The 26,052-nt window shown below is 42.8% G+C and overlaps 1 pseudogene; it reads left to right on the top strand.

Moving 5' to 3' along the window:
- Positions 1–1,580: 1,580 nt before the first annotated feature.
- Positions 1,581–26,052, top strand: LOC136140909 (3-beta-hydroxysteroid sulfotransferase-like; annotated as a pseudogene).

The raw sequence follows: 26,052 nt of genomic DNA, 5'->3' as shown, positions 1-26,052 counted from the left end.
GCCTGCTTTGTAAGTGGAGAAGATAGAAGACTTGAGTCCAGATCCCAGCTCCACCCCTTACTGGATTGCCATTCTGGGGAAGTTATTGTTTCTCAGTGCCGCGTTTTACTATCTATAAAATGGGGATATTAAGAGTGTATAAGACCTCTAATCATCACAGTCAGGACCAGTCGTTTGGTTCATCAAAAAGTTGGTTAAAAGGGGCAATGAAAAATACTTTAAAATCTGTAATTGTACACATATTTGCCAATGCTTTGATATAGGACCAGGGGTTGGTTTTGCTTTGTTTTTAGTTTGGGTATATGGACCTACAATTTCCAGTTTGTCCTTAAGTGGGGAGCAAAAACTCTTATACAGCAATTTGGGCATAGGGGGAGGCCAGGGATGCTGCGCTACACGCTACAGTGCACAGGACGGCCCCCAGACCCAAATGTCAATAACGCTGAGGCTGAAAAACATGGGTTCACTTTCTGCGTCTCCTCGCTCAAAACGTCCATCCCTTCTTTGTTCCCTGCTGTCTCCATGGCAACGGGCACTCATCGGGCATTTAATAACGACCCGCTGGATGAATAAATGAAGGCCCAGGGTGGGCAGGAGGAGGCGGGCGTGCTCCTGAGACTCACTAGTGGCCCATTTGTCATGGAGACAGGCCTGAAATGAAAAGTCTGGGTTTCCAACCAAATTGGGAGCAAAAAATAATAAAAACGAGCCAGTGAATCCAGCGAAGTCTCTTAGCACTTACTAGAAAGCAGGCACGATCATTTACTAGTGATTATTTCGATAATAAAGCTTCCCCGACCCCAAGCGGACAGCTCACAAGCGGCCCCGCCCACACCGGGCTCCTCCCAGGACCCGCCCCATCACCGCCCTCCCCAGGCGCAAGAGCTCAACGCCTCATCACAGGGCCCGGCGCGTGACGTCACCGCGCAAGGGGCGGGGAGCGAGCGTGCGGTGTTACCATGGTTACCGCGATAGGCTCAGAAACTTCCACAAGTGATGGTCGAGCCCCCCACAGCTGACCCCGAGGCCAGCGAACGGGCCAGGCCACCTGGCAGGAAGGACCTGGCAAGCAGGGCCAGGAATAGAAAACGGGAACGCTGGGTCAGGGACATTTCTCGTTCCCATCGGCGGCCCGATTGCTCGGCGGCCACTTCCGGATCCGGGTGCTATTTTTCCCCAGAAAATAACAGTTTGAGAACCATTTACAAGCGTTCTCTATCCACGAAGTCATCCTGAATACAGCCATTGTTATCACAGTCTCCTTTTTACGAACAAGTGTGCCTCCCGTTTCTGTGCCCCTTTGAGACTACAATATCCAGAAGTCTCCGGGCCGCTCTTCCCCAGGCCCTCAGTCCGAAGGTTGCCTTGGAGACAGCGAGACGCCGAAAGCCAGAAAAAATGAGGCGGGGCCAGGTTGGAAGAAGGATTCTGATTGGCGGAGCGATCACGTCACCAGCTTTGAAGGACAGGTCAGGGGTGCGCGTGCGTACTGCGTTGGCCCCGCGCTCATTCTCGGTTAGTGGAGGCCGGGGGTCCGCAAACCTCCGGCTACTGGGTGGGGTCGTAGGTCGCGTTCGGGCATGGCCAAATTTGCGCATGCGAGGCGCTCCGGGCTGCGTTCCCGGAGCCAGAACTGCGGGCTCCGTAGAAGTGCCCCGGGGAGGTGAGTGAGATCCCCGGATACCCTACCCGGGTTTCCCGCTGGGATTCCCAGTCTCCGTGGTAACAGCCACTCCTAACCCGCATGTGACGTCATAGCTCCCCCTGGGAGGAGAAGGAGCAAATTTGAAGGGGGTGCGGGTTCTGAGCCTCGCCCTCTCCCTCCTCTGGGCTGATATAAGGCATCCTGGTTAGGAGTTTGCGCCACACCCCACAGCTCTTAAGAATGCTTTCTAACAAGAGCTCAGTAATCATTGATGATTGTTTTAGAATTATTTTTTAATGATGATAAATGCAAAATGGCTGGCACAAAATCGCTTTCGAAAAATGATAGACGTTACAGGTTTAATAGAATTCGTATCAGCTCATGCCAGCTACCACGTATCAAGTACTCATCGTGTGCCAAAGCGTTATAAAACGCTTCTATTACTCAACCTTCACTGCAATCCCATGAATGTCGTTCCTCTCAAAAATCTCCATTTCACCAAGAAGAAAGTCAAGCCTGAAGCAGGCTGCCTCACTTGAACAGGAACACAGAGCAAGTAACTAGACCCAGCACATCTCCTTAATGTCAAAAGATCTGCCCTTAGCCACACGTTTTGCCACCTCTGATATTATAGCGATTTCATAGCAATATCCAAGGGTGATTTATAATAAGAAACATATATTTGGTCTTTGTTCCCATTCTTTAGGGCATAGAGCTCCTAAAACCCTTGGAATTTCATAAGTAATGAGAGTTGATAAAGGTGCTTTTGATACGTTAGTGCGATGGCTTTTGGCAAGCATGTAGGGACTCTGGGCTGGTTGCCAGGGGCGCCAGCCTAGCGACTGGCGATTGTCAGCGGTCAGGGATTTAATCAAGCGTGCCGAGGTAATAAAGCCTTTATAAAAGCCCAGGAGGATGGGGTTCTGAGAGCTTCCAGGTGGGTGGACACATGGAGATTTGGGAGAGCGGAGCACCGCAGCGGGCATGGAAGCCCCAAGCCCTTTCTTGACACCTTGCCCTATATATCTGGTCCATCTGGCTGTTCCTGAGTTACATTGTTTTATCATAAACTGGTCATGTGGTGGGAATTCCCTGGTGGTCAAGTGGTTAGGACTCCACGCTTCCACTGCAGGGGGCCCAGGTTCAATCCCTGGTCGGGGAACTAAGATCCTGTATGCCATGCGGTGTGTCCAAAAATAAATAAATAAAATAAGATAAAATAAAAAATTGGTCATCTGGTAAGTAAGATGTTTTTCTGAGTTCTGTGAGCCGCTCTCACCAGTTAACTGAGCCCAAGGAGGGGGTCGTTGGAGCCTCAAATCCATAGCCAGTGGGTCAGAAGCACAGGTGACAACCTGGATGCGTGTTCGGTGTCTGACATGGAGGGGACAGGGCAGTCTTGTGGGACTGAGCCCTTAACCTGTGGGATCTGATGCTGTCTCTGGGTAGATGTCAGAATTGAGTTGAATTGTTGGACGCCCAGCTGGTGTCAGAGAATTGCTTGGTGGTGTGTGAAAAAAACACGTTGTAATTGGTGTCAGAATTGGAACACGTAACCCTTTTCTGGATTCCTCGGTCCTCTGTGCCCCTAAGAAAGGCCCCCCCGCTTTCTTTTTGACCCTGAGCAAGACCAGGACAGCCCACGCACCTCCGAGGGATCCTGCGAGCCTTGGGGGAGTCTGGTGGTGATACAGGGCCCGCCTCACCTGCCTTTCCACGCCTGCATCATGGTGCCCACCCCACAGGGCAGGGGAAGTCTTAGATGCATCTACCTCATGTGGATGAGAGCCAGTCTGAGTACGAACTCATTACTATTTCATGAAAATTAAAATCTAAAAAGTCCTCAGGCTGGGAATTCCCTGGCCGTCCAGTGGTTAGGACTCAGCGCTTTCAATGGCGAGGGCGAGGGTTCCATCCCTGGTTGGGGATCTAAGATCCTGCAAGCCGTGTAGCACGGCCAAAAAAAAAGTACTCAGGCTAATGGTTCTCAAATTGCGGGTCCCCCGACCGGGAGATTGTTAGAAACGCAAATTCCTTGGGGCCCAGTCCAGACCAGAAACACAGGGAGTGTGGCCAGCACTCCGTGTTTTAACTGGCCTTCAGGTGGTTCTGATGTGCTCGAGTTTGAAAATGATGTGGAGAAGGGATAAAATTAGGGGGATTAGGAAACCCGGCTGATAAGGTCATCCTGTGCTGGGGGTGGTGGGAGGAGGGAAGCACTCCAAGACTTTTCTTTGTGGCTTCTTGTTATCGAATCACTCCTGCTGCTTGCCGCTTGCCCAATCAATACTCACAAATGGTGGAATGGAAAGCTGCCTTTTATCAGGATGCCAGCAGTCTGGGGAAATGGTGGACTCAGCGTCTCCCAAAAACCACCTCTAAAGATTCTGCTCCAAAACAAACAAACAAACAAAAAAACACAAAAGATTCTGCTCCGTCATGAAAGCTTTTAAAGGGAAACAGGGAAGTCATCTCGGTTAATCACTGAGATGGGGGGTCAGTCGTCACCATCCCCCACTGTGTGCAGGCTTGTTGATTTCTTGTGATTTTTCTCTAGATGCTATCTTGTCCACACAGTTTGTTTGAGAGATTACTGAAGGCAAAGCTAGGGAAGAGATCTGGTCTGGTCATCAGTTAATTACATCTTTTTTTTTTTTTTTGCGGTACGCGGGCCTCTCACTGCTGTGGCCTCTCCCATTGTGGAGCACAGGCTCCGGACGCGCAGGCTCAGCAGCCATGGCTCACGGGCCCAGCTGCTCCGCGGCATGTGGTATCTTCCCGGACCGGGGCACGAACCCGTGTCCCCTGCATCGGCAGGCGGACTCTCAACCACTGTGCCACCAGGGAAGCCCCTCTACATCTTTGATCTACGGAAAAACCAATAGGTTAGGCAAGGTATTGTGTGATCAAAAGATTTGAAAGGTGTGTTAGGGCCGGAGATAAGTAGAGCATGGGGGCACCTGGTTTAAGATTAGTGACAAGACAAAGGGATGCCTTCTGAAGAGAGCTCTTTCCTGCAAAGAGCTTTTTCCCCCGCCCAAAGCTGCTTATATTCTGACCACTTGAAGGGTCAGTTAAGGAGCGCTAGGCTCCTTACAGACACTTGAGGAAGTTAAGATTCTTACTCAGTACTTTAAGGGTCATAGAAACCTGATAACCGCAAGGTCTGGTCCTTCGTAGTTGCAAAGCTTCACAGCAACCTATAGCATTCACTTAATCTCTTGCCCCTTGGAATCACCATGGCGGGGCCCCATCGCAGACACTGGGCTTCAGTTGGCTCCAGGTGGTGCTGGGGGAAATGGTAATTATTTACCATTATACATAATGGTAAATTATTTATTTACCATTAATTATTTGCCATTATAAATAATGGTAAATTATTTATTTACCATTAAATGCTAATGGTATGGTGGTAATCATATTGCAATATATAAATATATCAAATCAACACATTTTATATCTTAAACTTACACAGTGTCATATGTCTGTTATAGCTCAATGAAGCTGGGGCCAAAGAAAAAGCTCCCCAGGAGGTGCAGCCCAGGTTGAGAGCCTGGCATTTTAGTCTAGAAGTACGTCCTCATTCGTTCCTGCCGCTCAAGAGTGCCTGCCCCGCCACGAGGCTGCCAGCTGCACCTTGCAGACACCTTTGGGATGGGGCGGTGTTGGCAGGGGTCGGGAAGACAAATGAATAGGTAACCATAAGAATGTGAAAAGTGCTGTAAGGAGGAAAAGTACAGGCTCCCAGGGGATCCTAAGCAAGTAAGTACTTCCTTCACCCGAGCTGGGGGAGGGGAGGCGGGGAAGGGGGTACCCCAGGGACGATTTCTGGGAAGAAGCTCAGGGAAATGTAAAGGAGGAGAGATGAGGTGAAGGCGGGTGAGGAGGGTACACCACTTATGCCACGTCCCATGGCCCAGAACACCGGCTGCAAGGGAGGCCAAGAAGTGTAGCCTTGATCAGGCTGCCCTCGGACCAGCTGAAGGTCAGGGTTCCACCCCCGAGCTGGAAAGACCTTGACTACGCAGCAGAAGTTCTGCCAACAACTTGACACACCATCTCATGGAATCCTTGCTGCAACGCCTGTCTTATAAATGGAGACACTGAGTCACAGCCTCTGTCTCCGAGCCTCCGCTGCCACGTAGGAAGCATGACTCCCTCTGTGTACGCGTGAGGATTGATTTAAGAAATACGTGAGGCTGCTGGTACGTAGTAGGGCCTCTGGTAGGTGTGAGATGCTCTTCTGAGAGACCCTGGCCCGTGGGAATGACTCGCGCGCCACCTGGTGGCCGCATCCTGCAATTGCTCCACGGAACTAGGGGTGCTGCTTCTACCGGGGATCTCAATCTCGGCTCCCTGCGGGGAGCCAGGCGAATGGGGCAAGTGAGGGAAGCTGTCTGGGTGTGAGACGCAGGGAGCGATGGGAATTGTTGCATACCGCGAAGCCATCCCAAATCTCCAGCAAAGCGTCGCCACGTGGAATGCAGACCTAGAATTAATTCTCTTAAATTGTGATCTGCCCCCCACCCAAGAAATTCCAATGCGTGTGGAAAGCATCTCCATTTTCAGAGATGGGAACTAATCAATATTTTTTTGCAAACACTATATTGACCAAACACACGTGGAGGCTGGCTATAGCCCGTTGCTCACCACTTTGTGATGTCTTATAGTATGGTCTTATGGTATTTTCAAAATAAATCTTCCCTCACCTTCTTTTGGGGGGACCGTGATGGTTAATCTTATGTGCCAACCTGACTGGCTCACAGGGTTCCCAGATGTTTATTTCTGGGTGTGTCTGTGAGGATGTTTCTGGAAGTTAGTGTCTGAATCGGTAGACTGAGTGAAGCAGATGGTCCTCCCCAAGGGGTAGGGGTCACTCTCTCTGCCTGACTATTGAGCTGGGACATTGGTCTTCTCTTGCCCTTGGACTGGAACCACTGGCATTCCTGGTTCTCCCCGATTGTGGGACTTCTCTGCCAATCGTGAACCAATTATTATAAGACAATTTTTCATAATAAATATGCAGTATATATCTGTATCGATATATCTCCTATTGGTTCTGTTTCTCTGGAGAACCTTGACTAATACAGTGACTTTTTATTAAGTGTCTCTTACGTGCTTATGCTTTACCTGCATTATTCTCATGTCATTGTCCCTGAAACTTAAAGGGTAGTTTCTTATTATTTCAATTTTAAAATCATTAATAATAGTACTGGCTAACTTTTGTCAAGTTCTAGTCTCCTGCTAGATATTTTGCTAAATGCAGTATGCAAATGACTTCATTGGGTTTCTACACCAAGCCTTTGAAGTGGATTCTGCTGTCATCCTCATTTTGCATATGAGGAGACAGGCACAGAGAAGCTGAGTGCCCTCCCCAAGGTCACACAGCTTTTTTTTCCCTAATTTTTTGAAGTGAAGTTGATTTATAATGTTGTGTTAATTTCTGCTGTATATCAAAGTGACTCAGTTATATACATATATATATATTCTTTTTCAAATTCTTTTCCATTATGGTTTATCACAGGATACTGAATATAGTTTCCTGTGCTATATAGTAGGACCTTGTTGTTTATCCATACTATATAAACTAGTTGGCCTCTGCTAATCCCAAATTCCCAATACTTCCCCGTCCACCTCCCTCCCCTTGGCAACCACCAGTCTGTTCTCTCCAAGTCTGTTTCTTTTTTGTAGGTATGTTGATTTGTGTTGTATTTTAGATTCCGCATGTAAGTGATATCATATGATATTTGTCTTTCTCTGTCTGACTTACTTCACTAAGTATGACCATCTCCAAGTCCATCCATGTTGCTGCAAATGGCATTATTTCATTCCTTTTTATGGCTGAGTAATAGTCCATTGTATATATGTACAACATCTTCTTTATCCATTCATCTGTCGATGGACATTTAGGTTGCTTCCATGTCTTGGCTATTGTAAATAGAGCTGCAATTGAACACTGGGGTGCAAGTATCCTTTCGGATTATGGTTTTCTCTGGATATATGCCCAGGAATGGGATTGCTGGATCATATGGTAGTTCTATTTTTACTTTTGTGAGGATCTTCCATACTGTTTTCCATAGTGGCTGCCCCAATTTACATTCCCACCATCAGTGTAGGAGGGTTCCCTTTTCTCCACACCCTCTCCAGCATTTGTTATTTGTAGACTGTTTGATGATGGCCATTCTGACTGGTGTGAGGTGGTAGCTCATTGTAGTTTTGATTTGCGTTTCTCTAATAATTAGTGATGTTGAGCAGCTTTTCATGTGCCTGTTGGCCATCTGTATGTCTTCTTTGGAGAAATGTCTATTTAGGTCTCTGCCCATTTTTTTATTGGGTTGTTTGGGGGTTTTTTTGTTATTGAGTTGTATGAGCTGTTTGTATATTTTGGAGTTTAAGCCCTTGTCAGTCTCATCGTTTGCAAATATTTTCTCCCAGGTGGTAGGTTGTCTTGGTTACACAGTTTTGGATGGTCTTTTGTTGCCTAGTTCACTGTCAGCCATAGTTACCACACTTCACTCATTGATCCTGTGTGTCTAACACCTCCAAACATTTGAGTTTTCCGTCTCATATACAGGCTTTAAAAATTGACACGCCAGGGGCTTCCCTGGTGGCGCAGTGGTTGAGAGTACGCCTGCCGATGCAGGGGACGCGGGTTCGTGTCCCGGTGTGGGAAGATCCCACATGCCGCGGAGCGGCTGGGCCCGTGAGCCATGGCCGCTGAGCCTGCGCGTCCGGAGCCTGTGCTCCACAGTGAGAGGGGCCACAACAGTGAGAGGCCCGCGTACCGCAAAAAAAATAAATAAATAAGGATGTATTACTTGCAGCAAGGAAGGAGAACACCAGGGATTTTTCCCAAACAGCAAAATTGGGGAAGTTCTAAGCTAAGGGAGGAGAATTCAGCATAGAATTGGGGCTAAGATTGAGTCCAAGTGTTAGTTGATTGAAGTCAAGAGGGTCAGAAAAGGTCAACATCATCCAGTTCATCTGGCGGTTGGGCCCTTGAGGAGGGTTTAAATTCCGCAAAACAGCTCAAGGATGTGCTTCAGGCTAATGCAAAACGGAACTGGGACTCTTTACAACTGATTTATTATCTTTGCTGTAGTCCCTTCGCTTGCCTGATAACAGTCCTTTGTTCCTGCATTCTTCTGTTCCCTCAAAATCGTTAATTAGTGAGACCTGTTCAAAGATAAGCGCTGCGTGCAGGCTCAGATCACGAAGTGGCTCAGGCCAAAAATGGCTTCTCTGTGTCAAGAAAGCCATGCCTGGTTCCCTTTCTCTGGACACCCCCTACCCTATCTGCTTAGACCGCTACTCAGTTTGTACGTGTACGTGTAGATCTGGATTGTGTACACTGTCAGTACGTCATCTGACTATAAACCTTTGTCTCAAAAACTTATATAACTGTGCTTTGACCTCTAATGGGTGGAACAGTCTTCAGAGCTTTCTGAAAGACTGCCTCCTGGGTTATAACCCTCAGGTTGGCTGGAATAAAATTTTCCACTTCTGGGAATGTCCTGGTGGTCCAGTGGTTAGGACTCAGCACTCCCACTGCCAAGGTCCCGGTTCAATCCCTGGTCTGGGCACTAAGATCCCACTAGCCATGCGGCACGGCCAAAAAAAAAAAAAAAAAACCGAAAATCCATTTCTTTCTTAGATCAACTATTGATTAAGCTTTTCATCAACACCTGTGGTGAGGTGTCCACCAGGGAAGCTCATTAGAGACTTAGGGCCAAAGGGTTTTTACTGGGGGCTGGTCACAAAGGCTCCCCCTGCCTAGCACCTACCCAAATCCCAGACTCCCAGAAGGAAAGCTGGTGTTCGGCATAAGCCATACTGTTGGTACAAACGGTGTAGGCAGGTGAGTTACCGTAGTTGATGCCGAAAACTTGGCCTCTGTGCACTGGTGCCAAATCGAATCTCGGAGACAGAGTTTTGGGTGAAATAGAAAAGAATAGCTTTATTGCTTTGCCAGGCAAAGGGGGACGCAGCAGTTTGTGCCCCTTAAAACTGTGTGTCCCAACTCAGGAGGATTTGGTGAGGAGTTTTATAGCCATGGTTCAAGGGTGGGGCTGCTGGTAAGGATTAGGGTGTGTGCAGGGACTGTACTCCTTTCATCTGGCCTCAGGTGGTCTTCTCTGGAATGAAGAAAGCTAACATCTTCCATTTGTTGGGGGTTTCAGTTCTATAAATAGCTCAGAGGACTTCCCTGGCGGTCCAGTGGCTAAGACTCCTCGCTTCCACTGCAGGGGGCGCGGCTTCCATCCCTGGTCGGGGAACTAAGATCCCGCATGCCACGCAGCTCGGCCAAAAAAAAAAAATAGGGTTCATATAGTCAATGGAGAAATATAATTACAATCAAAGATCCAATTCTGGAGCATTGATTGTGTGCTAATGAGGTCACATATGTGTTTTTACAGCCCTTGTAATCTCTTTCAAGTTGGTTTTGCTGTCGTGGAACACCCAGGAACATTTTTGTTCAGGGAGCTTAAATATTTACTCCAAGTTCTGTCAGCAAGTATAGGTCTAACAATTGTTTTAATATAGATCAGTCTGGGGGCAAACTCCCCAGTGTTTCTGTAACACCTGGATGAATATAGCTTCTTCCTTGCTCTCAAGACCCAGAAAACAAAAACTAAGCCCTCAAATATACAACATGCTCTGAAATAATGGCTTGTGCTACATAGATTAAAGACCTCACAATCCTTTTTCCTGGTTGAGGGCGTTAGAAAGAATTTGGCAAGTCATAGGTACTTCTATTGTTTTTTTTTTGTTTGTTTTGTTTTTTTTATTGTTTTTAATTGAAGTAGAGTTGATTTACAATGTTGTGTTAGTTTCAAGTGTACAGCAAAGTGATTCAGTTACATATATATATTCTTTTATATATACATTCTTTTTCAGATTCTTTTCCCTTATAGGTTATTATAAAATATTGAGTATAGTTCCCTGTGCTGTACAGTAGGTCCTTGTTGGTTCTCTATTTTATATATAGTAGTGTGTATATGTCAATCCCCAAATCCTAATTTATCCCTCCCCGCCCCCCCCACTTCTACCCTTTGGTAACATAAGTTACCAGAGAGAGAGAGAGAGAGAAAAAAACCTCTTTCTTATTGGGAATTCCAAGTATGTCCACTATTCCTGATTCTTTTCAATCTCCCTGTGACCTTTGCTGTTACATAAACATATTTTGCAGAGATTTTGGAATTGTAATAATGTCCCGTGATTTTTAGCACAGTAAGCAAAGTTCAAAATGTGTCTTGGGATTTGGTGTGACACAGAAAGTGACTGGAAGAAAAGCTCAGAGAAAAAGATACTGGGCGGGCTTCCCTGGTGGTGCAGTGGTTGAGAGTCCGGCTGCCGATGCAGGGAACACGGGGTCGTGCCCCGGTCCGGACGGAGCGGCTGGGCCCGTGAGCCATGGCCGCTGAGCCTGCGCGTCCGGAGCCTGTGCTCCGCAACGGGAGAGGCCACAACAGTGAGAGGCCTGCGTACCGCAAAAAAAAAAAAAAAAAAAAAAAAAAAACTTAAAAAAAGAGTAGTAGGGAAAAGGTGGAGATGGTCTCAGGGGAGCCCAAGGAACAGAGTCTTTCTTTTTTTTAATGAATTTTTATTGGAGTATAGTTGCTTTACAATGTTGTGTTAGCTTCTACGGTACGGCAAAGTCAGTCAGCTATGTGTATACATATATCCCCTCTTTTTTGGATTTCCTTCCCATTTAGGTCACCACAGACCACTGAGTAGAGTTCCCTGTGCTCTACAGTAGGTTCTCATTAGCAGAGTCTTTGAAGAATGCAGACTCACAATTCTATCAAGTGGAAGGAGACAGATAATATGAGTGACTTCAACACCCAGGAGCCTGGAGAGCAGTGAAAAGGGAGCTTCTCTTTTTGGTGAGCTTAGTGGTTGCCAAAAAGAGTATGGTGAGAACAGGGAAAGGGGAAATGAGGGCAAGGTCTTCTCTTGCACTCCTTAGCATCTGGGAGCCTTCTTTCCCACCCAACTACTAGATGCTGCTTCATTCTTCTGATTTTTTTTTTTTCATTCTCTGATTTTTAAAAAATTACTCCAATACCTCCAAATGGATAAAAAGTAATCCTTTACTTTGTATTCTCCATCAAAGATTTAACAATTAACCCAAATTTGGACATCTACTGCTTGAAGCTTTAAAATGCTTACCTATTGACATACATACGATACTATATATAAAATAGATAACTAATAAGGATCTACTGTATAGCACAGGGAACTCTACTCAATACTCTAATGGCCTATATGGGGAAAGAACCTAAAAAAAGTAGATATATGTGTATGTATAACTGATTCACTTTGCTGTACACCTGAAACTAACACAACATTGTAAATCAACTATACTCCAATATAGGAAAAGGTTGCTGAGCCCTGATTTAAACCATTTGCAAAATAAAATAACAAAAAAAATGCGTATCTAAAAAGAATTGATCCCCTTATGATCAATCTGTTGTCTTTTGTTAATAAAAACAAGAATACAATAAAGAGCTAACTCTGCTCAAAAATAAAAAAGGATGAAGAATCAGTGAGATACATTTAAGGGAAACAGTAAGATGATGTATAGATACATAATATAAGATTCCTAGATTATTCCCATAGAAACTATTTTGCATTCTACATTTTGAGAAATTCTGCATACAAAAATTAAAACTTTATTTTCTGAGCTGTAGTAATTTTATTATAGTTCACTCCTTTTCAAAATAATGAAAAATTTAAAATAAGCTATGTCAGTAAATATTTTTTTAAGAAAGGGAAACAGTAAGGTGAGAAATGAAAGCATCCGTTGGAGTTATGAGCAGGGGCTTCATGGCTGAAATAACACAGTGTCTGTAAGATGTGGTGGTGCGGTTAATTATCAGGCTGAAGTGGGTAACACTCTCTTTTTCCTTGTGCAGGAACCTTGTGGATGACAGAGATCGTCAACCTGATCTGCAACAAGGGGGATCCTGCCTGGGTCCAATCTGTTGTCAGCAGTGAGCATTCGATGTGGTTAGAAACTAAAGCTGGGCTTCAATATATAAAGGATCAGAAAGACCCATGATTCTACGTCTTCCATCTCCCCATTCAGTTGTTCCCCCAGGTCATTCTTCAATTCCAAGGCCAAGGTGAGTTAGTGATGCAAGGTCAGTTTGGGTCACTTCTTTGGTTATCCAGAAGGCCTGTGTTTTAGGGACAGAGTTAAAATGTGACTCAGGTCCATCGACAGGTGAATGGATAAAGAAGATGTGGTACAGGGCTTCCCTGGTGGCGCAGTGGTTGAGAGTCCGCCTGCTGATGCAGGGGACACGGGTTCGTGCCCCAGTCCGGGAAGATCCCACATGCCGCAGAGTGCCTAGGCTCGTGAGCCATGGCCGCTGAGCCTGTGCGTCTGGAGCCTGTGCTCCGCAATGGGAGAGGCCACAACAGTGAGAGGTGCGTACAGAAAAAAAAAAAAAAAAAAAATGTCGTACATATACACAGTGGAATATTACTCAGCCAAAAAAAAGAATGAAATCATGCCATTTGCAGCAACACGGATGGAATTAGAGATGATCATACTAAATGAAGTTAAGTCAGACAAAGACAAACGTTATATGATATCACTTATATGTGGAATCTTAAAAAATGACACAAATGAAATGAACTTACTTAGAAAACAGAAATAGACTCACAGACATAGAAAACCAACTTATGGTTACCAAAGGGGTGGTGGTGGGGGAGATAAATTAGGAGTTTGGGATTAACAGTTACCCACTACTATATATAAAATAAGTAAATGACAAGTATAGCACAGGGAACGATACTCAATATTTTGTAATAACCTATAAGGGAAAAGAAGATAAAAAAATAGATATACATGTATGTATAACTGAATCACTTTGCTATACACTTGAAACTAACACAGCATTGTAAATTAACTATACTTCAATTAAAAAATAAATTTTAAAAAATGTGATTCAGTGAAGTGAGCATATTAGAAAAGCTTGTTCCAAGCTATGGTGGCACATACCAGACAATCTCCCTGCTGCTGCTCCAGAGAATACTCGGTCCTTAATTAAATAAACCCTGGCTGCACCCCCAACCCCTAGGTACCCAACATTGATATGACTATATGGGAGGTGTCTCAACTGTAAATCAGCATCTGTATTTCAGAAGCAATGTAGGATTGGAACACATGTTTGAAATCCCACTGGGTTTTTCTAATTGTGAAATCATTTAGGGCATGTCTTTCCCTTAATAGATCCACAGACCTCTGAGGCATAATCTCAGGACCTCTAAAGGAGGACCCTAACATTGAGTGACCCTGTGCTGTAAATGTGCATCTTCACTCATCTTAGATTATAGTTTAAAACGTGACACCGAAGGTATTATCAAAACTGTGTGAAACTGAACTTATTACAAACAGAAATACACTCTCAGACATAGAAAACAAACTTGTGGTTACCAAAGGGGAAAGGGGAGGATGAAATAGGAATTTGGGATTAACAGATACACACGACTGTATGTAAAATAGACAAACAATAAGGCCCTACTGTATAGCACAGGGAACTATACTCAATATCTTGTAATAACCTATAATGGAAAAGAATCTGAAAAAGTATATATATATATACATATATATATATATATATGAATCACTTTGCTGTGCAACCAAAAATGAATAAATACATAAAAGGAAGAAAGAAAAAATGTGTGAAACTCCCTCAAACAATCGTATGTGATGTGGTAGTGGAAGTATGATCAAAATATTCTAACATCACAGTGTTTTTCATAATATTAATATTGTACTATGTTTCTATTTGTTTGCTTGTTTATTGTCAGGTATATTTACGTTACTGTGATCACCATGATTATGAAGACCAGGTTTATTTTGTAACTTTTTTTTTTTTTTTTTTACCATTTTACACCAACCTACCAGAATGCTAAAACAATATAGAGATTTAAGAAAATATTGGATGGTGGGCATGTAAATTGACGCAACCAGTATGGAAAACAGCATGGAGGTTCATCAAAAAATTAAAAATAGAACTACCATTTGATCCAGCAATTCCACTTCTGGGTATTTATCTAAAGAAAACGAAAACACTAATTTGAAAAGATAGATGCACCTCCATGTTCAATGCAGCCTTATTTATGATTACCAAGATGTGGAAGCAACATAAGTATCCACTGATGGATGAATGGATAAATAAGATGTGAGATATATATATATATATATATATATATATATATATATAAATGTATATATACATACAGTTGACCTTTGAACAACATGAGTTTGAACTGTGAGTTTCATTTATACAAAGATTTTTTTCAATAAATATGGTACTGTATTTTCATTTTGTTGCTTTTTATTTTTTAATAAATTTATTTATTTTATTTATTTATTTTTGGCTGCGTTGGGTCTTCATTGTTGCGCGCGGGCTTTCTCTAGTTGCGGTGAGCGGAGGCTACTCTTCATTGCGGTACGCGGGCTTCTCATTGTGGTGGGTTCTCTTGTTGCTGAGCGTGGGCTCTAGGAGCATGGGCTTCAGTAGTTGTGACATGCAGGCTCAGTAGTTGTGGCTCGTGGGCTCTAGAGTGCAGGCTCAGTAGTTGTGGCGCACAGGCTTAGTTGCTCCGCGGCACGTGGGATCTTCCCGGACCAGGGATCGAACCTGTGTCCCCTGCATTGACAGGCGGATTCTCAACCACTGCACTACCAGGGAAGCCCCATTTTATTGCTTTTTAAATTAACTAAGTGTGGGGAAATGTTTCTGTTCGATTAGAGAGCACAATATGTGGAATCAAAAGAATTAGGGTTTGAGTCCTGATTCTATCCAAACTGTTTCCACTTCCTGCCCTTGGGTGAGTATCAGTTCCTTTGCTTTTGAAGCAGAGATAGCAGTACTTGGGTTTTCCACCGTGTAGGGGGTAGTACCCCCAACCCCTATGTTGTTCAAGGGTCAACTGCACAGTGGAATATTACTCAGCCATGAAAAAGAATGAAATCAAGCCATTTGTGACAACATGGATAGACCTTGAGGGCATTCATGCTTAGTGAAATAAGTCAGATAGAGAAAGATAAATACCACTTGATCTCATTTATATGTGGAATCCAAAATTAAAAAAAAAAAAAAGCTCATAGATACAGAGAACAGATTGGTAGTTGCCAGAGGTGGAAGGTGGGTGGTGGGCAAAACGGGTAAAGGAGGTCAAAAGGTACAACCTTCTAGTTATAAAATAAATAAATTATGGGGATGTGACGTACAGCCTGGTGACAATAGTTAATAATGCTGCACTGCACATTTGAAAGTTGCTGAAAGAGTAAATCTTAAGCCTTCTCATCACCAGAAAAAAGTAATTCTGTAACTATGTCTGGTGACCAGTGTTAACTAGACTTATTGTGGTCATCATTTGGAATCATTATGGTTTAACCCTGAAACGAATATAATGTTGTATGTCAATTATACCTAAGTAAAATAAAATAATAAAGAAAGAAAATATTGAATGAGTGAAAGAATACATGAAACAGGAAAACAAACCAAAAAAAAAAAATAGTCCAAGACCACACTCTGTAAAATGATTATGACTTTACGCCAGAAAATTCTGGTTTGAACCTCAGTTCTCCAGATTTTGTCTGTGAACAAATAGTGCAATGTCGTTGAAGCTCCATTTTTTTTTTTTTTTTTTTTTTTTTGCGGTACGCGGGCCTCTCACTGCTGTGGCCTCTCCCGTTGCGGAGCACAGGCTCCGGACGCGCAGGCTCAGCGGCCATGGCTCACAGGCCCAGCCGCTCCGCGGCACGTGGGATCCTCCCAGACAGGGGCGCGAACCCGTGTCCCCTGCATCGGCAGGCGGACTCCCAACCACTGCGCCACCAGGGAGGCCCTGAAGCTCCATTTTTGTGTGCTTAAACCAGCAGGGTTTATTCATCTGTGCTAAGGGCTGGGAGGAATTTGATGATTAAGATGACCTCAAGCCACATCCGAAAGGAATGTATAGATCATTTGAAAAAAGACCAATAACAGACAAAATGTGTTAGTTTCCGTAGCGACCACATTTTTTACTGACAGCCTAGCTTAGATCAGAGCCTAGTACGTACTCAATGAATTATATCTATTTTAAGAAATATAATAAGTAGATTAAGAATCCGCTTATTGTTGTTTATCTATTTTATATATAGTAGTTTGTCTTTGCTAATCCCATACCCCTAATTTATCCCTCCCCGCCTTCCTCTTTGGTAACCGTAAGTTTGTTTTCTATGTCTGTGAGTCTGTTTCCGTTCTGTAAATAAGAACAGAAGGGAAGCATTTGTGTGTTTGTGTCATATTTTAGATTTGACATTTGATTTTAAACATCTGTGTCATATTTTAGGTTCCACGTATAAGTGATACCCAGCTCAGATTATGACTGCAGTGGAGTAAAGCAATGATCCGAATTGGAAATGACCTCATATAACACTTGATCCAGCATGTCCTAGCCCAGGTTTACTGACATAAAACTAGTTCCTTTTTTTTTTTAAGTTTGTTTTGAGAACCCTGAAAGTTTGTTTCCTCTTGAGGTTTCACCATCTTGAATTTTGAATTTTATAAAATTCATTTTGAATTTTATAAACGAACCCTTATATACAGTTGGCCATTCACATCTGTCTGATTAGTACCTGGGAAATACTGATATCGTAGAAATTCCTAGGAAAAGATAGTGAGGCCTGGAACATGAAATTCCAGGAATAGCAATGAATAGGGCAGAATCCCAATAAAAGTCAGACTTCTTCAAAATGTAATAACATCTCTGCCTCTCAAAACTTTAAAGACCATCATTCCATGTACCATAAGGTTCTTAAGGGCAGAAACAATCCATATCTTATACACTGCTCCTTCTATAGAATCTAACTAAACGTCTGGCACATTGTGGGTTCTAAATATATTTTGTTAAATAAATGAATTAAAGACTAAATTGTGGCCAAACACTTTAATGGGCGTTGGCATTTTCTCCATTTGTGAAAAGCGTGGAGCAAGGGAAATGGATACATTTATTCTCATTTTCTCTTTTTTTTTAAATTTAAGTGTATTTATGTAATGAGAAATCCCAGAGATGTTATTACTTCCGGTTATCATTTCTGGAAAATGGTAAAGATCATCAGAGAGCCGGAATCATTTGAAGAATATTCGGAACGGTTCCTTCAAGGAAATGGTGAGTTTGACTCAAAATGTGGACTCCAGGTGGAATGCGGAAGTTTCTGCGTCTCATCCCCAGGTCTTACTGTCCCATGATTTAAACACCCACATTGTAATTGAAAACTAGACGTCGCTAAATCTGTAGTCCCTCCTGTTAACAACAGAAATCTTAGCCAATGTGCTTTGTGTTCTCCCAAATTTTTTCTAAATATAATAAACATATAAAAGGATAATTCACCACACTCAAAATAAGAGAAGTATGAATTCAAGCTACAATGATATACGGTTTCTCATCTGTCATAGTGGAAAGTGTATGCCTTTCCTCTCATTGCTGTACCAAACTACCACAAATTTGATGCTTTAAAACAACAAAAAATTGGGAATTCCCTGGCGGTCCAGTGGTTAGGACTTTCACTGCTGAGGGCCCCGGGTTCAATCCCTGGTCAGGGAACTAGGGTCCCACAAGCCGCCTGACATGGCCTAAAATAAAATAAATAAGTAAAACAAAAAAGTATCTTACATTCTGGAGTTCAGAAATCCAAAATATGCCGTATGGGCTAAAATTAATGTGCTGGCGTGGCTACATTCTGTTCTTGAGGCTCAAGGAGAGAATTCACTTCTTGCCTTTTCCAGCTTTTAGAGGCTGCCCACATTTCTTGGCACGTGGACCACATCCTTCCACACTCTGCTGTCATCACACCTCCTTCTCTGATTCTGACACTCTTTCCGCTCTCATATAAGGACCTGTGATTATGTTGTTTCTACCTGGATAATCCAAGGTAATCTCTCCCTTTGAAGATCCTAAATTTAATTGCATCTTCAAAGTCCATTTTGTCATGAAAAGTAACATATTCAGAGACTTGGGGATCAGGCTGTGGACACTTTTGTGTGGCTATCATTCTGCTGTAGCACAGCTAGCATTCAAAACATTTGACTCACGCTGTGGCGGTGAGACTCTGGGTAGACCAACACGCTCATATGTTGCTGGTAGCATGGATAACAGTACTAACCCATGTAGGGTCATCTTGCAAGTTCTAGCATTCTAGCATTTACACATTCATGTTTAACTCCCCTTTCTCCAGTGGAAAAAAATGTACTAGCAAAAATACAAAAAAAAAAAAAGTTGCGGTGGGGAGAAGCAGAAGATGGATTTACTAGACTATTCAAATTATCCTTATTTGTAATAGCAAAAAATAAAGTTGCAACCAAATATATAATGAAATGGTACTCAACTTAAAAAAAAATGGAATGTTGCCATTCTATTACAGAGTGACCTCTAGAATCCACTGCTAACTATTTTAAAAATTGAGATGTGGAGAAAAGTTTGTAGCATAGGCTACCAATGAACAACGACGGAGGACAAGTACAGGAAAGGGCATGAGGAGAGAAGAGTTTGGCAAAATTTGGAGAGTTGGGTGTGATAAGAAAGAAGCAACTAAATGAGGTGGATGGACCTAGAGTCTGTCATACAGAGTGAAGTAAGTCAGAAAGAGAACAACAAATACTGTATGCTAACACATATATATGGAAACTAAAAAAAAAAAAGGTTCTGAAGAACCTAGGGGCAGGACAGGAATAAAGACGCAGACATAAAGAATGGACTTGAGGACACAGGGAGAGGGAAGGGTAAGCTGAGACGAAGTGAGAGAGTGGCACGGACATATCTACACTACCAAATGTAAAATAGATAGCTAGTGGGAAGCAGCCACATAGCACAGGGAAATCAGCTCGATGCTTTGTGACCACCTAGAGGGGTGGGATAGGGAGGGTGGGAGGGAGTCACAAGAGGGAGGAGATATGGGGATATATGTATATGTATAGCTGATTCACTTTGTTGTACAGCAGAAACTAACACACCATTGTAAAGCAATTATACTCCAATAAAGATATATATAAAAGAAGCAACTAATATCTGCCTGGTCACCATCAGAGACAACCTTAAATATTGTATTAAAGAGCTTGGTTTTTTTTTTTTGGCTGCTCTACATAGCTTGTGGGATTTTAGTTCCCCGACCAGGGATTGACCCCACGCTCACAGCAGTGAAAGTGCGGAGACCTAACCACTGGACTGCCAGGGAATTCCCAAGAGCTTGGAATTTAACTTATGCAATATTTTGATTAAAAAAATATATTATTTCTGAAGAAAACTCAAATTTTGGATCTGGATTTCCATCAAAGATATTTTTAAAGGGCTTTAATGCCAAAAAAAATTTAAATACCTGTTTTAGTTGTGTCAGCTTGTCCAATGCTCTGGAATCCTATCTGATTCCCTCGTAGAGCCACAGAGGAAACATATTTTTAACTACTACAATTTTTCCTATAACAAACATGCTCCTCCTGGCCATAATCTTGGACGTTCCTGGATGAAATGCCCTCCTTTAAGAGTTCCCAGTGGGGACTTCCCTGGTGGTCCAGTGGTTAGGACTCTGTCCTTCCACTGCAGTGGGTATGGGTTCGATCCTTGGTCGGGGAACTAAGATCCCACAAGCTGCACGGCCAAAAAAAAAAAACAGTTCCCAGTGTCCGTGTGCAGACAGTGAATGTTCAACATTTTACTAGCTATATTTTCAGCAGAAGGAGGACCTAACTTCTAGGAGCTTCGATTTCCGTATTGGATTTGGGAGTGTAATAATTGAGACTGTGCTGAAACCTGCTCCACACTTGTAAGAAAAAATTAGGTGTCTTTATTGCAAGGTAGAGAAAAATCTTGCCTTTTGTTTTTTTAACTTCTTGGAGTTTATCATCTAATTATGTCAAACACAACTGTCTCTCCTATTTAATTATACCAAACCCTTAGTTGCAAACAACCTTAAACATAAAAAACAGATCAAGCAATTATAATTAAATATTTATTGATTTATTTATTTGGCTGCGCCGGGTCTTAGTTGTGGCATGCGGGTTCTTTTTATTTGCGGCATTGGAACTCTTAGTTGCGGCATGTGGGATCTAGCTCCCTGACCAGGGATGGAACCCAGGTCCCCTCCATTGGGAGCTTGGAGTCTTAGCCACTGGACCACCAGGGAAGTCCAAGCAATTATAATTAAACAGGATAAATAATTTAAGCATGTCTCAGTGAATCCAACATAAGAAGTCAACGAGCTATATTCCTGTAGGAATAGCTGGAACCATGGGATTAAACAGAAGATCTTATATCTCTGCACCTTTCTCCTTGAAATTTTCATTTTCTGAACAAAAAAAATGTGATACACACACACACACACACACACACACACACACACACACACACACGATGAAATACTACTCAGCCATAAAAAAGAATGAAATAATGCCATTTGCAGCAACATGGGTGGACCTAGAGATGATCATACTAAGTGAAGTAAGCCAGACAGAGAAAGGCAAATACCATATGATATCACTTATATGTAGAATCTAAAATATGATACAAATGAACTTATTTACAAAACAAAAATAGACTCACAGACATAGAAAGCAAACTTATGGTTACCAAAGGGGAAAGTTGGGGGGATAAATTAGGAGTTTGGGATTAGCAGATACAACTACTATGTATAAAATAAATAAACAACAAGGTCCTACTGTATAGCACAGGGAATTATATTTAATATCTTGTAAAAAACCACAATGAAAAAGAATATGAAAAAACTTTTTTTCTGTCTCAACATAGGTTTCTGCTAGTTTGGTTCACATGATATGAAAGAGAGCTGACCATTCCTGAATTGGGGAACTTATATAGTATTGTGCAGTTATACAAGGAGAGACAGAAAGTTTGCTCTTTTTTTTTCCTCTGGAAAGTTTACTCTTGATATGAAGACCAAAAATCTCAGGGAAGAGACGCAGGTTTGCATGTGTCTAATGCCTTATTCAACAATGTCTAAGTGACAAGATCATTTGACCTATGACTCCTCAAATGCACATTGTGAAAGGAAAAAAAAATTTTTTTCCACACTATGTGCTGTTCCAAAGGTTTGGGATGGGTGAAGGACATACAAAAGACATGTGTTTCTGGTATAGGGGAAAGAAACTGTATTCATAGCAGAAAGAACAAAGACATGGACTCCAAATTAGAAGGAGTTTAAAATTAGCTCTTTAATTTGCTAACTGAATTCTCTTTACAGTTCAAAAATCTCATCACAGGTAGATGAGATACATTATTTTTTTTAACTTTTTATTTTATGTTGGAGTACAGTTGATTAACAATGTTGTGTTAGTTTCAGGTGTACAGGAAAGTGATTCAGTTATACATACACATGTATCTATTCTTTTTCAAATTCTTTTTCCATTTAGGTTGTTACATAATATTGAGCAGCGTTCTCTGTGCTATACTCGGTCCTTGTTGGTTATCCATTTTAAATAGATGCCCATCTTAAATACTGCATTGTATGTGGCACCACCTGGTGGCCATCCAGGCAGTAAAGGCAGAAATTCTCTTTCTCATGTCAACGAAGAAGAAAGGACAAGGATTCCTCCCGCTTTGCTTACTTGCTCATCAGACACATAGGGTGTGTATCAAGCGGGCAGCATTCCCGGGGCGGTGGGGTCCACGAGAGTGAACTAGGTACTTCTCTCCCCGCTTCTCTTGCAGTGCTGTATGGATCGTGGTTTGACCATGTTCACAAGTGGCTGCAGATGAAAGGAAAAGAGAATTTTCTGGTGATATAGTATGAGGAGCTGCAACAGGTAACCATTCTCTCTAGCTCCATCTCATGGCTGTCTATCTTCCATCCATTCTTTCAATTTAATTTAATTAATTAATTTTTTAACATCTTTATTGGAGTATAATTGCTTTACAATAGTGTGTTAGTTTCTGCTGTATAACAAAGTGAATCAGCTATTCATATACATATATCCCCATATCTCCTCCCTCTTTCGTCTCCCTCCCACCCTCCCTATTCCACCCCTCTAGGTGGACACAAAGCACCGAGCTGATCTCCCTGTGCTATGCGGCTGCTTCCCACTAGCTATCTATTTTACATTTGGTAGTATATATAAGTCCATGCCACTCTCTCATCCATTCTTTAATATTTCTATCCTACCCTTTCGATCGGATCTTATCCCTGGGAGGAAATCAAGAGGGGTCATTTCTTCTTTGACCTCCTTAGGTTGTACACATTCTTTCTTCAATTTTCTCATTTATTTCTTTTTACAACATTTAATGCAGGCACTGACAAAGAGTTTAGTAACATACTGAGGGCTATCAACGATTTCATGGCAAAAATCTGAAGCAATCTGGGAACCCAGGGGCAGTATCCGGTGGGTATGGAAGGCAGGTGGGGCTTGGCAGGGTCAGGATAGAGGCAAAAGTATTTACATATTCCCAGACCGACTGATAGGAATTGAATATGTCAGTATTCATAGGAAGCATTGGCTGACCTCCAGAGAAAGTGGCCGACGTAAATTTTTTTTAATTAATCTCATTTTGGCTGCATTGGCTCTTCGTTGCTGCGTGCGGGCTTTCTCTAGTTGCGGTGAGCGGGGGCTACTCTGCATTGCGGTGCACGTGCGTCTCGTTGCAGTGGCTTCTCCTGTTGTAGAGCACGGGCTCTAGGCACGCAGGCTTCAGTAGCTGCGGCACATGGGTGCAGTAGTCGTGGCTCGTGGGCTCTAGAGCGCAGGCTCAGTAGCTGTGGCTCACAGGCTTAGTTGCTCCGCGGCATGTGGGATCTTCCCGGACCAGGGCTTGAACCTGTGTCCCCTGCATTGGCAGGCGGATTCTTAACCACTGCACCACCAGGGAAGCCCGTGGCCAACATAACTTTAAATAGACTGTCTCAGGACTTCCCTGAACCACAACTACTGAAGCCCATGAGCCTAGAGCCGGTTCTCTGCAACAAAGAGAGGCTACTGCAATGAGAAGCCTGCGCGCAGCAACAAAGACCCAACGCAGCCAAAAATAAATAAATAAATAAATAAATAAATAAATAAATAAAAGCAAAGTAAAAAATAAATAGACTGTCTCTTATAAACACTCCTCTGTCCCACACTTGGACTGAACGTTTCCAGACGAGCATGACGAGCTCATCCTCTTCCTGCTTTCGCTTATTTTCTGTCTCCTCCTGGTCGTCACTCTGCTGTCTCTGTTTGCTCTCCTTTTCCCGATTGTCATTTTCTTTCCACTCTCTGTGGTTCTCATCCTAGGACATACAAGCTAGTGTAGAGACGCTCAGCCACTTCTTGGGCAAGAAGCTAAGCCCAGAAGAACTGAACGCAGTCCTCAAGAATGTATCCTTCAAGACCATGAGAGATAATAAAATAGCAATTATTCCCTATCACCTGATATCTTTATGGATCAAAGCAAAGGTTTCATGAGAAAAGGTAAGAGAGCATTTTTTAAAAGTGAAGTATATTTGATTTACAATATTATATTAGTTGCAGGTGATTAGTTGCAGGTGTAGCATAGGGTTTCAGTATTTTTATAGATTATACTGCATTTAACATTATTACAAAACAATGGCTACATTCCCTGTTCTGTACAATATGTCCTTGTTGCTTATTTATTTTATACATAGTAGTTTGTACCTCTTAGTCCCCTACTCTTATCTTGCCCCTCCCCCCTTTCCTCTCCCCACTGGTAACCACTAGTTTGTTATCTATATCTGTGAGTCTGTTTCTGTTTTGTTATATCCATTCATTTGTATTATTTTTTAGAGTCCACACATAAGTGATAAAACATAGTGTTTGTCTTTCTCTGTCTGACTTACTTCACTGAGCATAATAGCTCCAAGTCCATCCATGTTGTTGCAAGTGGCAGAATTTCATTCTTTTTTTATGCCTGAGCATTTCTAATTTTAGGACCTGGAAGAAATGGACAGAGAATTCCTCTGCTTCTGTGGATAAACTAAGATATGGGGTGAGGAAAATACTTGAGTCTATAAAATCACAAAAGTGGCACCTGACTTGGAGAGTTTAAGGAATGATTTGGGATATTTATAAGGTCATAAAGAAAACTTGTGAAGGTGAAGCACTGCCTATGAATAATGTATTTACCTGTCCCCACTCATGTCCTAGGTGTTGGTTGTTGTGTAGGGCACCCTCACATTTTCTTGTTAGAGTTCCCGCTCACAACACTGGTGTGGTCCCTTGCCCCATGGAGTGACCCTCCCTTTACAAGTATTGACTTGTAATGGGAATATCTATTCCACCAAAAGGAGCTGGCAAATAGAAACCCTGGGAAAAGAAAAATGAGGGGAAAGACATGTGACTTAGCTCCAGGCCAAACCTTCTGTTGAGACCCTATACTAAAGACCAAAGATGTTCACTACACAGAAGGAATGAGGGTGTTGACGGCATGTAGTGGGTAGTTTCCGTTTTCAACCTGCAGTGTACAAGAGTGGGGCTGGGGAGACCTCAAGGAAAAGATGACATGTGACTGTTTGCTTGGTTACCCCAAGGGAAGAGCATTCGAGGTAGAAAAAACTGCAAGGTACAAAACACTGGGTAGTGCTGTTTGCGGTGATATTCAAGGGTGGAGAGTTAAAAATAAAAGGAAAGGGACTTCCCTGGCGGTCCAGTGGGTAAGACTTTGCCTTCCAATGCAGGGGGTGCAGGTTCGATCCCTGGCTGGGGATCTAAGATCCCACATGCCTCGTGGCCAAAAAACCAAAACGTAAAACAGAAGCAATATTGTAACAAATTCAATAAAGACTTTTAAAAAATGGTCCACATCTAAAAATAAAATAAAAAGAAAGGAAAGAGAAGGCATGATTTGGGGGTAGCAATCAATCACAAGTACACCATATCTACCTACATGACCCAGGGTAAGAGCAGCATGGGAGAAAAGAACCTCCACTGTCCTAAAGAAATGTGTTGCTGGTTAAATGAGGTATACATGTAATATCCTAACACAATGCCTGGCATATGAGAAATTACTTCATGTAGGTTAGGTGTTATTACTGTTGGGGTTGCCTTTTGTGATTATTCAAACCTCACAATATAAACAGATTGCAAACTGGAGACTCAAACATACTACCAAAAACCAGTGGCCGTCGGACTCTGGACAAGAAACTTTTAACCACTCGGTTATATTGCCTTGCAATTTCCAGTTCAGTGATCGTGACAGATTGGCAGTGGTGACAGACACAGAAGACGCTCAAGTGAAGTCTTGAGACCTTATTTATAAACCTGATCTGGACTTATTTTTTTGTATATTTGACAGGAATCATTGGGGACTGGAAAAGTCACTTTACAGTGGCCCAGAGTGAAGCCTTTGATAAAATATACCAGGAGAAGATGGCTGGGCTCGCTCAAGACCTATTCCCGTGGGAATAA

This window comes from Phocoena phocoena, chromosome 20 (genome assembly GCF_963924675.1).
Source record: "Phocoena phocoena chromosome 20, mPhoPho1.1, whole genome shotgun sequence".
Classification (NCBI taxonomy): Eukaryota; Metazoa; Chordata; class Mammalia; order Artiodactyla; family Phocoenidae; genus Phocoena; species Phocoena phocoena.
This window is presented reverse-complemented; position numbering and strand designations above follow the sequence as displayed.